Here is a 14129-nt window from a genome sequence, read left to right on the forward strand (position 1 = left end):
TTTGTAAGTCAAAGTAAATAAGAAATGGTAAGTAAAACAGATTGACAAAATATAAGAGATTAGAGGGGAAAGGTAATGATAACTGGAAATGGTTGTCAAGTTGTAAAAAGGTACTCAAAGGTTATAAATATGTATCAAGCTTATAAAATGTTGAAAAGTAGCAATAGATTATGATGAGTTGTTGAAAACTAGAGATTTGATTAGATGAATTGTTCATAAACACTAGAGATTTGAGAGAAAAGCCTGAGGAGCTCAAAAAGTATCAATTCATGAAAAATTTTTGCAGTGACTTTAGTAAGCATAGGATGTTTATTTTTCGGCCACAACCAAGTCATTAATATGTACATTGAAAATTAATGATAGCCTTTCTCTAAGAAGAGAAGACAATGCAGCCACTTGTAAGGACTGCTACTGGTGCCTTCAGACTGTGCTATGATCCAGACCCAATCATTGCTGAGAGAAATGATTATTAATAAGCAATGATTTGGGAAAATTCATATTTCCTCCTTTTTCTTTTCTCCTCATTTCAAGACCACAGTCTCTGGAAGGTTGAGCTAACCTGTCTATCCAGACCCCACCCAGGTGGGGCAGCAATTGTGTTCTACTCATGTTTGGGTGAGGATAAATTCTTTGAATAGATAGCCCAACACTGGGGGTAACTTAAGGAGTAAATGGCATAATAAAAATTCAGGTTCAGCTCCTCATTGTAATATTCATTCTCTCATTAACTGTTAACCAATAATTGCCATCCTCAGGGATACCTACTCTTCAAAAGGCATATAAACCATCAGCCAATTGCTATGATTGCCTTCGGTCTAACAGACTGGCACCAAATGACCATACTCTTGTTAAAATGCTGGCATTTTTAATAAAATTAAGTTACCCAGAAATTTTATCTCTCAAACCTTTTTAATCATCACATCACCTTGGTGAGACAAATCTTTCCTGCAGACCTTCTAACTTGTCTTTGGTTGAAAAATTGTTTCTCTTGATGTTTTGTTTATTCTACCCCTCCAGGATTTGTTTTGAATCATTATTTTAGAGTTATTTGGAAGGAAAGTCTGGAGAGGTCAGCTGATAGTTTCTCTATTCAACATCTTAGCTTCCTTCTTCCCTTCCACTCCCTCTTGACAGAAAGTGTTCCTCCCTGCCCTTAAACTTTGACCCAGAAGGGGGTATAGTCAATAGAATTACCAAATAGTTACCCTTCACTGCGTCCTCTCCCTGTTTACCTAAGTCCTCCTCTATATCCTTGAACTATAACCCATAAATGGGTATGGGCAATAGAATTGCTAAACAGCATCTGATTCTATATCTAGTACTAAAATGGGGGTAAACTGTAATCTCTTTCTGACCAGTTGCTTATGTCCCTTTCCTGTCTCTGATGAGAGCTCCTGCAGCTGATGTTGCTTCTGTCTCCAACATGTAGTCCCACCATTGGTTTCACCCATGTGGGTTCTGAGTCAGACTCCTCCCTCATGTCACAAATATTTCTTTCTCACCTCTATGTTGTCTTGGGCTGGAAGAATGTGTCAGTCTGACCATTTGTTGATTCTGCCACCCCAGAATTCAATTTGAGATGTTGTTTTTATGTTATTTGTAGAGGAATGTTGGGAGATCCTGCTTTTCTCTACTCTGCCATCTTGACTCTGCCTCCTGCAAATATCTACTTAATAGCTTTTATTAGGTTTTTATTATTCCATCCCTGATCTGTCATTTTTATATTTTAATCTCTGACACAGATTTCCAAAATCCCAGTTTCCAATACCATCTTAACCAATTTCTCACTTCCCAAACATAGTTTCTCTCCCAAATTCCTCTACCTTATCATTCCTTGGAATATAAGCAACTGCAAATTCCTTCCTTCCAAGAGCATCTATCTCTCTCTTCTTCTAGAGAAGATCTCACTTTCTCTCAGTGTGTGTATGTCTCTGTCTCTGTCTCTGTCTCTCTCTGTCTCTCTCTCTCTCTCTCTCTGTCTCTCTCTCTCTCTTTCTATCTTGGCCTCTTAGTCTCTCTCTTTTTCTATCTCTCCCTTTCCCCCTCTTGCCCCCCTCTCTAGGGTGTGGGTGTGTGTGTGTGTGTGTGTGTGTGTATCTGTATGCCTGTGTGTCTGTGTCTGTGTGTCTCTCTGTCAGGAAACTGAGTATAATCATTCAGCGTAAAAAATGGTCGTTTAATGAAATAAGTGCTCTCAAGCCTTCTGATGAAAAAAAAACAGAGTGGAATAGAAAATCTGGCTTTCAAAAACAAGATTCAAGAGAAGCATAGAAAAGTAAACATGAAGGGGAAATCATAGGAGAATCAATGTTAAAGTGTTTATATGCCTATATATAGGAAGATAATACATGTAACTCCTAAGAACCTTATCATTATTAGAACAGTTAAAGGAGTTACATCGAAAGAGAGCATGGATATGAATTGACTATCATGGATGATTAAAAAATAAAATTAAGGGGTGAGAAAGAAGTGGAGTGGGAGAAGTGGGAAGTGAGAGGAAGAATGGGGAACATTATCTCACATTAAAAAAAGATGTGAAAAAACGGCTTTTACAATGGAGGAGAAAATGGGGGAGAGTGGCAGGCAATCCTTGAACCTTACTCTCATTGTACTTGACTCAAAGAGTGAATAATGTACACACTGATCTGGGTATTGAAACCTGTCTTGCCCTTGAAAGAGAAGAGATTGAGAGAAGAGGTGGGCGATCAAAGGGAAAGTAGATTTAGAAAGATTGTGTTGTTGTTGTTGAGCCATTTCAGTTGTGTCTGATTCTCTGTGACCCTATTTGGGGTTTTCTTGGCAAAGATATTGAAGTGGTTTGCCATTTTCTTCTCCAGCTCATTGTATAGATGAGGAAATGAGGCAAAGAGGGTTAAGGGTCACAAAGCTATTAAGTGTCTGGTACTGGATTTGAATTCAGGAATTCCTGACTATTGGCCCAGTGCTCTATCCACTGGCCACCTAGCTGCTCTTAAAAACAACGAGACCACTCCAAAATTTGTGGAATATAACCAAAAGAGCACTTAGGGCAAAATTTATATCTCTAGGCATGTATACCAATAACAGTGAGAAAGAAAGGATCAATACTTGGCCATGCAACTAAAAAAAATAAGAGAACAAATTTAAAATCTCTGATAGAGCAGCAAAATACATATCTTGAAAATTACAAGAGAGATGAATAAAATTGAAATTTAGAAAAAAAATATTAAGCTAAGAAAACTAGGAGTTGCTTTGACAAGAAAAATAGATAAACATTGACTAGTTTGATTTAAAAAAGAAAGAAGAAAAGCAAATTACTAATAAAAATAAAAACCCAAAAGGATGAATTTGTCAACAATGAGGATGAAATGTAAGTTATTATTAGGATCTAGTTTGCCCAATTATATGCTAGTAAATCTTAAAATATAAGCTAAATGAATAAGTATTTACAAAAATATAAACTTCCCAGATTAATAGAAGAGGAAATAGAATACTTAAACAACTATCTTAGAAAAAGATATTGAACAAGCCATTAATTAGCTCTCCAAGAAAAAATCCTCATGACCAGATGGATTCACAATTGAATTTTTCAAAGAATTGGGAAAGAACTAATCTCAATACTACATAAACTGTATGAGAAAATAGGTAAAGAAGTCCTACCATTTTATTTTTATGCCACATATATGGTTTTGATACATAAATCAGGTAGTGCAAAAAGAGAGAAGGAAAATTATAGACCAATTTCCTTAATGAATGTCAATGCAAATAATTTAAATAAAATACTGCTAGGGAGATTCCAACAATACATCACCAGTACCATAGAATATGACCATGTAGGATCTATACTAGAAATGCTGGGATGGTTTAATATTCTCAAAACTATCAGTATAACTGATATCAATAACAATAACAACAAAAATGAAATTATTTCAATGGATGCAGAAAAAAGCGTTTAACAAAATGAAAGCCTTATTCCCATTAAAAACATTAGAAAGCATATGAATCAGTGGAGCCTTGCCTAAAATGATAAGCATTATCTATCTAAAACCAAGTGCAAACATAATATGTAATAGTGTTAAACTTGAAGCCTTCTCATCAAGATCAGGAGTAAGGCAAGGATGTCCACTGTCATCACTATGCTAACCATACCAATAATGTAAGAAAAAGGAATTGAACAAATAAAAATATGCAACGAGGAAACAAAGCTATCATTATTTGCAAATGATAAGATAATATACTTAGAGAATCCTAAAGCATCAACTAAAACACCACTTGAAATGATTAAGAACTTCAACAAAGCTGAAGGATATAATATAAACCCATATAAATCATTAGCATTTCTATATAATGCCAACAAAACCCATCAGGAAGAAATAGAAAGAGAAATCCCAATAAAAATAAGTACTGACAATGTAAAATACTTGAAAGTCTATCTGCCAAGACAAAACTAGGAACATAATTATAAAATACTTTTTACATAACTACAGTTAGAACTAAACAATTGGAAAAAATATTAATTGCCCATGAGTACGCTAAGCTTATATAATAAAAATAGAAATTCTCTCTCAGCTAATTTATTTATTCAGTGCCATACTAATCAAACTTCCAAAGAATCATTTTATAGAAGTAGAAAAAAAGTGACAAAATTCTCTCTAGAAGAACAACAGGCCAAGAATATCAGGGGAATCAATTTTTAAAATGTGAAGGAAGGAGTCCAATAGTTCCATATTTCAAACTAGATTACAAAGTAGTAATAATCAACACAATCTGGTAGTCTAAGATATACAGTGCTGTATCAGTGGAATAGATTAGGTGCACAATATTGGTAAATAACCACTGTAATTTATTGCTTGAACCCAAATATTCAAACTTTTGAGGGAAGAACTTCACCTCTGGCAAAAATTGCTGGGAAAAAATGGAAAGCAGTTTGGTAGATACAAGGCATAGACCACTATCTCCCATCATAGATCAACATAAGGTCAAAATGGATAAATGATTTAAATATAATGGGTGATACCATAAGTAAATTAGGGTAACATTAAAAAATGTACCTGTCAGATCAATGGAAAAGAGAAGAATTTATGATGGAGCAAGAGATAGATCAGATTACAGGAAGTAAAATGGATAGTTTTGAATACATGAAATTAAGTAGGTTCTGTGCAAACAAAACTAATGCAGCCAAAATTAGAAGGAAAACTGGAAACTGGAGGGAAATTTACAGTGTTGCTTTGATAAAGGCTTCATTTCTCAAATATATAGGGAACTGACCAAAATATATAAAACCAAGAGCCATTCCCCAGCTGATTAAGGGTCACAGGATATGAAGAGGCAGTTCTGAGAAGAGGAAATCAAAGCCATCAATAGCCACATGAAAAAATGCTCCAAATCTCTATGGATTTGAGAAGTGCCAATTAAAACATTTCTGAGTTACTATCTCATACTTGTCAGATTGGCTGATATGACACAAAAAGAAAATGACAAATACTAAGGAGGATGTGAAAAAATCAGGACACTAATGCATCACCATTGGTCAAGTTGCAAAATAGTCCAAACATTATGGAGAATAATTTGTAACTATATTCAAAGGGCTATAAAACTGTATGTAACCTTTGACCCAACAATACTAGTACTTGGTCTGTATCCCAAAAAGATCAAAGAGGACAGAAAAGAACCTATTCATATTGAAATTTTTATAGCAGCTCCTTTTGTAGTGACAAAAAATTAAAAATTGGAGGGATGCCTATGAACTGGGGAACAGCTCAGCAACTTCTGGTAGATGACTGTGATGAAATATTATTTTACTCTATGAAATTATGAACAGCATGGCTTTAGAGAAACCTCAGAAGACTCATTTCTACTCATGGAAAATGAAGTGAGCAGAACCAGAACATTGAACATAATAACAGCAATATTGTAATGATGTTCCACTGTGAATGTCTTAGCTATTTTTAGTAATCAAATAATCCAAGCCAATTCTGAAGGATTAACGAAAAAAAATGCTATACACCTCCAGAAAGAGAAGTAATAGACTACATGCAGATCAAAGCACATTTCTTTTTAGTATCCTTATTTTTACTGTTTTATTTTGTCTGTGTTTTCTTTTGCAACATGTCTAATATGAAAATATTTTGCATAACCTCATATGTAATCAAAATCAAATCGCTTGCTTTATCAAGGAGAATGTTAGGACAAAAGGCGGAGCTCAGATATTTTAAAAAATTATTGTTAAGAAATTTTTACATGTATTTGGAAAATATCAAATGAAATAAATAAAAATAATTTAAAAATGTAGTGCAGAGTTTAGCTTAGCAACATATATACTAAAATTGGAACAAGACAAAGAAGATTAGCTTGGCCTCTGAGGAATAATGGCACACAAATTTGTAAATCATCTATTTTTAAAAAGTATATGCTTCCTCATCTCATCAGTGATTTCAAGTTGAAATGATGAGGAGAAAATATCATATATACCTACATACATATGCATGTATCCAAATATACATATATTCACCAAACTAGATAAAATATACAACTGTTGCAATGTAGGAAAAATATTAGAAATTGAAACACGTGGAACTTCACAGGAGACAAAATCTAAGGAAAGATCCAGTAGTAAGATACAAAATATAGGCAGTAAATAAGAATTATGATGATCACCATTTTCAATATTTAACTTATTTATTTTCATTTTTCAACATTAATTTCCAAAAGTTTTAAATTTTCTCCCCCTCCCTCCCCAAAACAGTATGCAATCTGATATATGCTCTATACATACATTCCTATCTAACACATTTTCACATTAGTCATATTGGGTAATCAGCCTTTAAAAAAATCTTAAATGCCTTGATATTACAGTTATTCTACTAGAGTCATATATGCCCTGGTACTATAATACATCTAGTTCAAAGATCAACCAGAGCCGTAGGATTCAAAAAAGGAAAGGCAATAAGAAGATTCAAACTTGGATCTTTCTGAACTATGGAATCATGGATATAGAGCTGATAGAGACCTTAAAGGTCATGTATTAAAATTTCTGCCTTTTATAGATGAGGAAACTGAATGACTGAAAGAATAAGTGACTTGTCCAACATCCAAGAGCCCAAGTCCAAAATTTTATCCATTATTATCTTCAATCCATAACTCACCGAAAACATTTCCCAATTTTCCAAAAGCAACAAAGAAGTTAGCTTATTTTATTAAATGTCTGTTTCTTCCATGTGACATTGTACTTTTTACAATGTCACTTTATTGTTAGATATAGAAATTCTTTACATTTAGAATGCTCCATTTTCAAAATAAGGATATTTTCTTTATCTACTACTTAATGAGATTACTCTTAAAACTTTAGAAAATTTTTGTAAAAAGTCGTCTAAATTAAAAGACTATGCTAATGCAAAATTAACCAAGAATAATGTTAGAAGATTGCTTAGAAGAAGTGATAGCTACTGTTAAGAAAAAGAGATCACTATTCATAGAATGACAGTCATTGAAATTGCAGTGGCTTAAAATCCAAGACAATTTAACAATTATTTGGGAGTTGGGAGTGTAAATAAATATACACATCTGCGTGTTCTGCCACGTAAACAGAGCATGATAACTATGGTCTAGTGTACATGAAAAGAAATAATTCCATAACATGACAATATGATTGTGGAAAAAGAATTATAGAGTTGAGGCAATGACCTCTCTTTGCATAGTAGAAAATTAAGGGTATTGGTTTAGGTTTGTTCATTTAAGTTAAAAAATTTTTTTTGGCTTGTTTGTTATTGGCTAAATTGTTCATAATGGGTACCTACACTGATGAGTTTTATCATAGAAGCAACTATTTAGAAAAACAAAAACTGACAAAAAGAGCAAAATGTGTGTATGTGTATATGTATATATGTAAATGTGTGTATGTGTGTATACTATATATTCAATGAGTTAAATATATAAATGGGTATGTGTATATCTATCTATCTGTGTGTATATATGTATGTATATATGTATAGGTGGTGCAGTGAGTAGAGTGCCAGTCTACTAGCTGTGTGACCCTGGCCAAGTCAGTTAACCCTGTTTGCCTCAGTTTTTTCATCTGTAAAATGAGCTGGAGAAGGTAATGGCAAACTACTCCAGTATCTCTGCTAAGAAAACCCTAAATGGGGCAACAGAGAGTTGGGTACAACTGAGACAGCTCAACAATAATGTCTATGCGTATATGTTTATGTACATACACACACACAATGTAGGAATCGAATTAAAATAGTTAACAAAAGAACTAACCATTTCTCCTTGAAATGCTATTCAAATCTCAATTTTATATTAGTTTCCTAGGATAAAGCTTACAAATATTTAGTAACATGCATTCCTTTGCTTCGTAAGCAAATGTATTGAAACTCAACCCTATGCAATCCACTGTTGGTTTGGCAGAGTTTCATGGATTATATAAAACGGCCCCTCTCTAAAGAGTCTTACATATTTAATCAAATTAGTAAAGAAAATCCTGAGTGGACACAATTGGCCATCTCATTTACCTTTATACTTCTAAAGTGTGTAATTCAGCAGAAGTATGTTTTAAAGCCAACAATTGCTTTTTTGAACTCAATGAAGATAGGAAACTCCAAATGCAGAATGGTTTTATTGAGTCATCTAAGAAATAAAACAATCCATTCCAGTCATGGAACCAGGAACCAATTCAGAAAAGTAAACATATTTGTTCCTTTGTCTCAATAAAATCTCGACAATATCATTTCATTATTTCATTTCATAGTGTTCTTTTTTAATATCTCTATTTATATTACTGGCCATGTCACACTCAATTTTAAAAGTTTTAGTAACTATACAATAAAATAAAATTGGCTATAAGATAAAAAATAAATTTAAATTTATTGAATTAAAATCTTTCTTAGATTGCCATTTAAGGCCCTTCAAAATTTGGCTCAAGTCTACCTTTCCAGATATATTTCTCTCTACTCCCATTCACTAACTTAATATTCTGGAAAAAAGAAAACAAGACAAAACAACTCTTAGCCTCATTGTGGTATAATGGGAAAAGCACTGCATTTAGAAACACAGAATCAAATGATGTGAGTGCTAAAATAGCATCACAGGCAATCTAGTCTAACTCATGCCTGGAAAATAATTCCTCTCTACAGAAATTTGTAAGAGTGATGAGCTTGAAGAACTGTGGAGAGTGAGGAACCAGTTACCTCCCTAGACAGCCTGTTTCACTTTTGTTCCAGTTATAAGGAAGTTTCTTCCCCCCACATCTGTCTTTCTCTGCAACTACCACCCACATCTACTAATTCTGTCTTCTATATCTAGGCAAAACAAATCCAATCTCTACAAGATTACCCTTAAAATACTTGAGAACAGCTATTTTGCCTCCCCTTCAGTCCCAAAGTTAGAGGAAACAGTTTCAAATCTTCCACTTAAGACTTTGGGCAATTCATTTCCCATAACTTATCTTTAATTTCCTCATTTTTAAAATGAGGGGGTTGGACTAGCAGATCTATAAGGACACTTTGTATCTCTGAATCATATGATATCCTATATGTTATCCTTTCCTTTCCATCCTTTGTGTAGTATTCAAGCCTTCCCCCATGCCAGAAATTAACTCTTCCTATGGAAGTTCTTTCTCTTCAAGATCCAATTCAGGTGCATCATAATGAAGTCTTCTCATATCTTTCTCCTTGAAAGTAATCTGTTCATCATCAAACTTTCTTATATCAATTGTCCTTGACCTCTCTTTTGATTTACACTCTACCTAGTTGTAGTGGTAATCAGGGCAGGTTTTTTCTGTTCTCTTCAGTGTCTTTAACGAGTCTGGCCTTTGTTTGAATGGGGCAGGTAAAGTGGGATCCTTTTTGTCTTGGAATGTTTCTCAGCACTAAGACAAGCAAGAGTCATTGAATTGTATACGATGTGGTACTGGTGATTAGAGAGCTTTCCCATACCCTAAATGGTGAGCCTCAAGCCCCCAGGGCCCTTAGGTGGGTATATAAGATCTGAAGTTGGCATTTTGTTTTGGGGGTACACTCATTGAAACAATGTGGGTGATGAGACTCTGGGAAAACTGTTGAACCTGCCCCCCCATTGTAACCCAGATGTTGGTGTTTCTCTGGTAACTATGAATTGTGATTTGAATCAGACAAGGTCTGTCTGTTGAAGTTTGTAATTTCTGTTTATATTTGCCCTGAAGTTCAGGGGGCTGATCTTTTCTCTCTGAACTAATTGAATGATATATGTATGTTTAATTAAACTGAGATTGTTAACCCCTTAAAATTGCTTTCCTTAGAAAAGCAGATCACAGAATCTGTGTTGGCAGCCCTTTCTGTGTGCTCTTGTTGTTGATCTTGCACAGCCACAGTAGCTGCTATCAACATTGTTGTTACACTAGTATGAACATTTTATTCAATAGTAGCACATTCTTCCCTCATTTTAAAATGGACTCTGGAAATAGTGAGTTCCAATTTAGCTCAATTGCTACATGATACCCAAAATTCACTTCAAAACATATAATTAATACCATATGTCTCAGCTACAATTGGGTTGGTTTCTGAAGGTCATTCCAGAGCAATGGAGTGAAATTCAATGTAAAGGGATCCCTGCAGGCTTCTCACTCTCGCTCTCATTTTTGTCTTTTTTTTCTTCCTTTAAAATTTTAATTTCTCTGTTTGTATTAGTAAACAGAGTACCCATCACTGAAAGGTGGAACCATTTTTCATTCATGAATGTAATTAAGTATTATGCTGGAAGAAATAAAGAAAGAGATGATTTTAGAGTGACCTGAAAGGCCTGTATAAACTAATATGGAATTATATGATCAGAACAAAGAGAACCATATGTATAATAAAAAATAAATACTTCAAAATACTTTAGAACTCTGATGAATGAAATAACCACCCATGATTCCAGAACATGGATGATGACATGTGCTACTAGCCTCCTGAAAGCAGGGCAATTGATTCAGCATGCAGAAAAAAGATATGGTTTTGGACTGGGTCAATTGAGGAACATGTTTTATTTCCTATACATATTTGTTACAAGGATTTTATTTTCTTTAATTTAATTTACAAATTGAGAAAAATATTTTTTTAAAAAGTATGTTATAGTTGTCTATGTATATATATATATATGTATATATGTATATGTATGTATATATATGTATATGTATATGTAGGTAGACCTTCCCTTATTTTATATATTCTGTAGTAATTTTTAGCAGAAGTTCTCTTTAAGGATATATCTCAGTGCTCTATGCACTGTGCTTAGTAGATACTAAGAATCATGGGATCATAGATTTAAACCTGGAAGGGTTGTAAAAAGTCACATAGAAGTCATTTTACAGAGGAAAGTTTACAGAGGACGAAACTAAATCCAGAGAGCTTAACTGACTTGTCTGAGGCAAAACAGAAATCCTATGGTAAAATGAGGAATCAAACCAGAATTCCTTTATTCCAGAACCATACAAGTGAAATTCACTTGTATAGTATTCACTATATATTCACTATATATTCACAATATATATATATATTCACTAAACAAGTGAAATATGCTGTCATTTAAATAAAAAGTTTATTAAGATGAATTAGCATCAGTCTCATTCATATGTTGTAATAAATACAAATACCAAAACATTCCCTAACCAAACTAATACACTGTGCTATGTAATCAGCTCTTTTGGATTGTATATATCTTTGGTTCCTTCCATCAATTTGGATAATCAAGAACTGACTAATTCTATAAATAAAAGATAGATTAAAGACTATTTTAATGATTGCTTTAAAAGCAGCCCAACTCTAAATTTAGACACCACTTCAAGAATACGTTGCCATAATCCATATGTATAATTCAATCCTTTTAATTATTGCTTTTATTAGATTTGCTTTCAATAGGAAGGACAAGTTAATGATTTGTATGAAGAAGGAGAGTATGTGGGACAAACTTGATGTTTAACAAGCAAAGAGGGGGACCTAGAACTTCTGTAAATCACGTTGTGAGCAAACATCTGATAGCTTAAAATTCAACAATGACCAAAAGGTTTCCAGCTGCCAAAATAGATGGCACCTTGATTCTATAATCACTTACGGTACAATAGCTACATTTCAGCCAAGCTACGTTAGGGGTGAGGGCTCAGTAAATCTCACAAAATAAGTAGGTCAGAGTGAAAGGATTCCTGGATAAGTGCCAGTACACCAGAAAAGTTGGAAAGTGTTTGCAGGAGGAGTTATAAGAACTTAGCATATGGTTTTCTTCACTTCTGTAGTGATCCTCAAGCTACTCCTCAAGACAAAAGCCCATCTGAACCTTAGACCTTTACTGAACAACAAGAAGGATTTTGCATTTAACTAAGAGTGCATCAGAGGTGGCAAATGGAGGAAGTGGTAATCTTTCTTGTAAAAACCAAAATGAAGTGTCTGGATATGAATATAAAAGAATATCTTATTTGCAGGAAAATTCAGCAGTAGAGATAGTCTTCCAAATTTTCAGAAACCTCTTCAAAATACTCAAATACCTCCTGTATGTAAAGGCTGCCAAAAGTGCCACTTCCTCCATTTCTGTCTCTGCCTGGGTCTCTCTGTGTCTTTCTATTTCTGTCTCATCTCTGTTTCTATGCCTCTCTATAGATCCCTACCTCTGCCTGTCTGTTTCTATCTTTAGGTCTTTCTATCTCTGCTTTTTCTCTATCTCTCTATGTCCCTGTCATTCTGCTTCTGTCTGTCTCTGTCTCTCTTTTTCGGGACTCCCCTCCCCCTGATCAATTTGATGAGCTCCCCTCAATCAATTTCATGACATTATAGAGTACTTACACATTGATCTTCTACTGATTTGGCTTCAAAGATGGTATGAGACAGTCTCTCGGTTGATTGAAACTCAGCAGGATGGACTCATCAGAGGAGCCATTTTCTCTGTCATCCATAAGATTGGACTGTGAAATAACTCACACTTCTTTTCCCTTGACTCCCTTTCTTTCTTTCCATTTGACTTATAGGCTATAGAGAAACAAAGACATTTCACCACTGCATGGTTCATTCCCAGGATCAAAAACTGAGACTTTGAGGAGAAGTATACGGCAAGTCGACTGTGCTTACTCAAATAAGCCTAAGTGGGAATTTCTGTACCTCCACTTCCTGGATGTCATATCTTATCTTTTTGTTCCTTTTCTGAGTTCAAGTCAGGGACCAGAGTTCTTGAACATATACACACCTCCTGGAAAAAAGAAAGAGATCCTCCATAGGATAATCCTATAGCTGAAGGACTAAAATCTATCACCTTGTATGCTGTATAACTGGATCTGGTCAACCTCTAAGGTATTATAGCGGTGAATTGCTCAAACAGTGTAAGGGTAAGGTGAATGGAGAATATTTTTCCAACAGTTCCATGAAATCCTTTTACCATCTCTGAGAAGTTTAATGAATGTAATGGGATATTTGAGTATTTTATTTTTCCATACTTGATCATGGCCTTCTGTGAGCCACATACACACACACACACACACACACACACACACACACAGAGACAGACAGAGAGAGACAGACAGAGACAAAGAGACAGAGACAGAGACAAAGAGAGATGCTGGGACAGTGATATAAAGAACTCCCACCAAAACAAAGAGACTCCCTCTCCTAATGCAATTCAGGACTTTCTTAAATATATGCCAAGAACAGAGAGAGACTTGTCCAGAGTTGTGCTATGAGTAAGAAGCGGGAATAGAACACAGTCTTGCAAGCTCTGCGGACAAACCTATTTTCATTGTTCGATGCCAGGTATATATGTAGCACCTGCATTGTGTACCCTCTGTATTTACCCCCAAAATACAGCCCCTTGCATGGGGTATGACCACCTACTCTCTAGAGCTGAGTTGTACCAATCACTCTAAACTTTCCTGACTCTCAGGTTCCCAGAAAAAGACTATTGCTGCAAGACTACAGTTCAAACTACGAGGGTTCTACCCTCAACCACGCTGTGGAAGCAACAGATTTCCTCTAATAGTCACTTAGCCTTCACTAGTGTTCTTAGAATGTATACAAAATCAATCCTAATGACATCATTAAACTCTTGAACATAAAACATTTATTTAATGATGTGGCAACAGCAATAATAATAAATACATAATAGTTGCCTAATATAAAACAAAAGCAGAAATAATCAGTATATGACAGTCTGCA

The 14129-nt window shown here is 34.6% G+C and overlaps 1 non-coding gene across 1 annotated transcript; it reads left to right on the plus strand.

The window, feature by feature from the left end:
• Nucleotides 1-6275: 6275 nt before the first annotated feature.
• On the plus strand, nucleotides 6276-6379 carry LOC118858927. Its single transcript, XR_005011038.1, has one exon. It is a non-coding gene; the product is annotated as a U6 spliceosomal RNA (small nuclear RNA).
• Nucleotides 6380-14129: the final 7750 nt, after the last annotated feature.

Source organism: Trichosurus vulpecula, chromosome 7, assembly GCF_011100635.1.
Source record: "Trichosurus vulpecula isolate mTriVul1 chromosome 7, mTriVul1.pri, whole genome shotgun sequence".
Taxonomy (NCBI): domain Eukaryota; kingdom Metazoa; phylum Chordata; class Mammalia; order Diprotodontia; family Phalangeridae; genus Trichosurus; species Trichosurus vulpecula.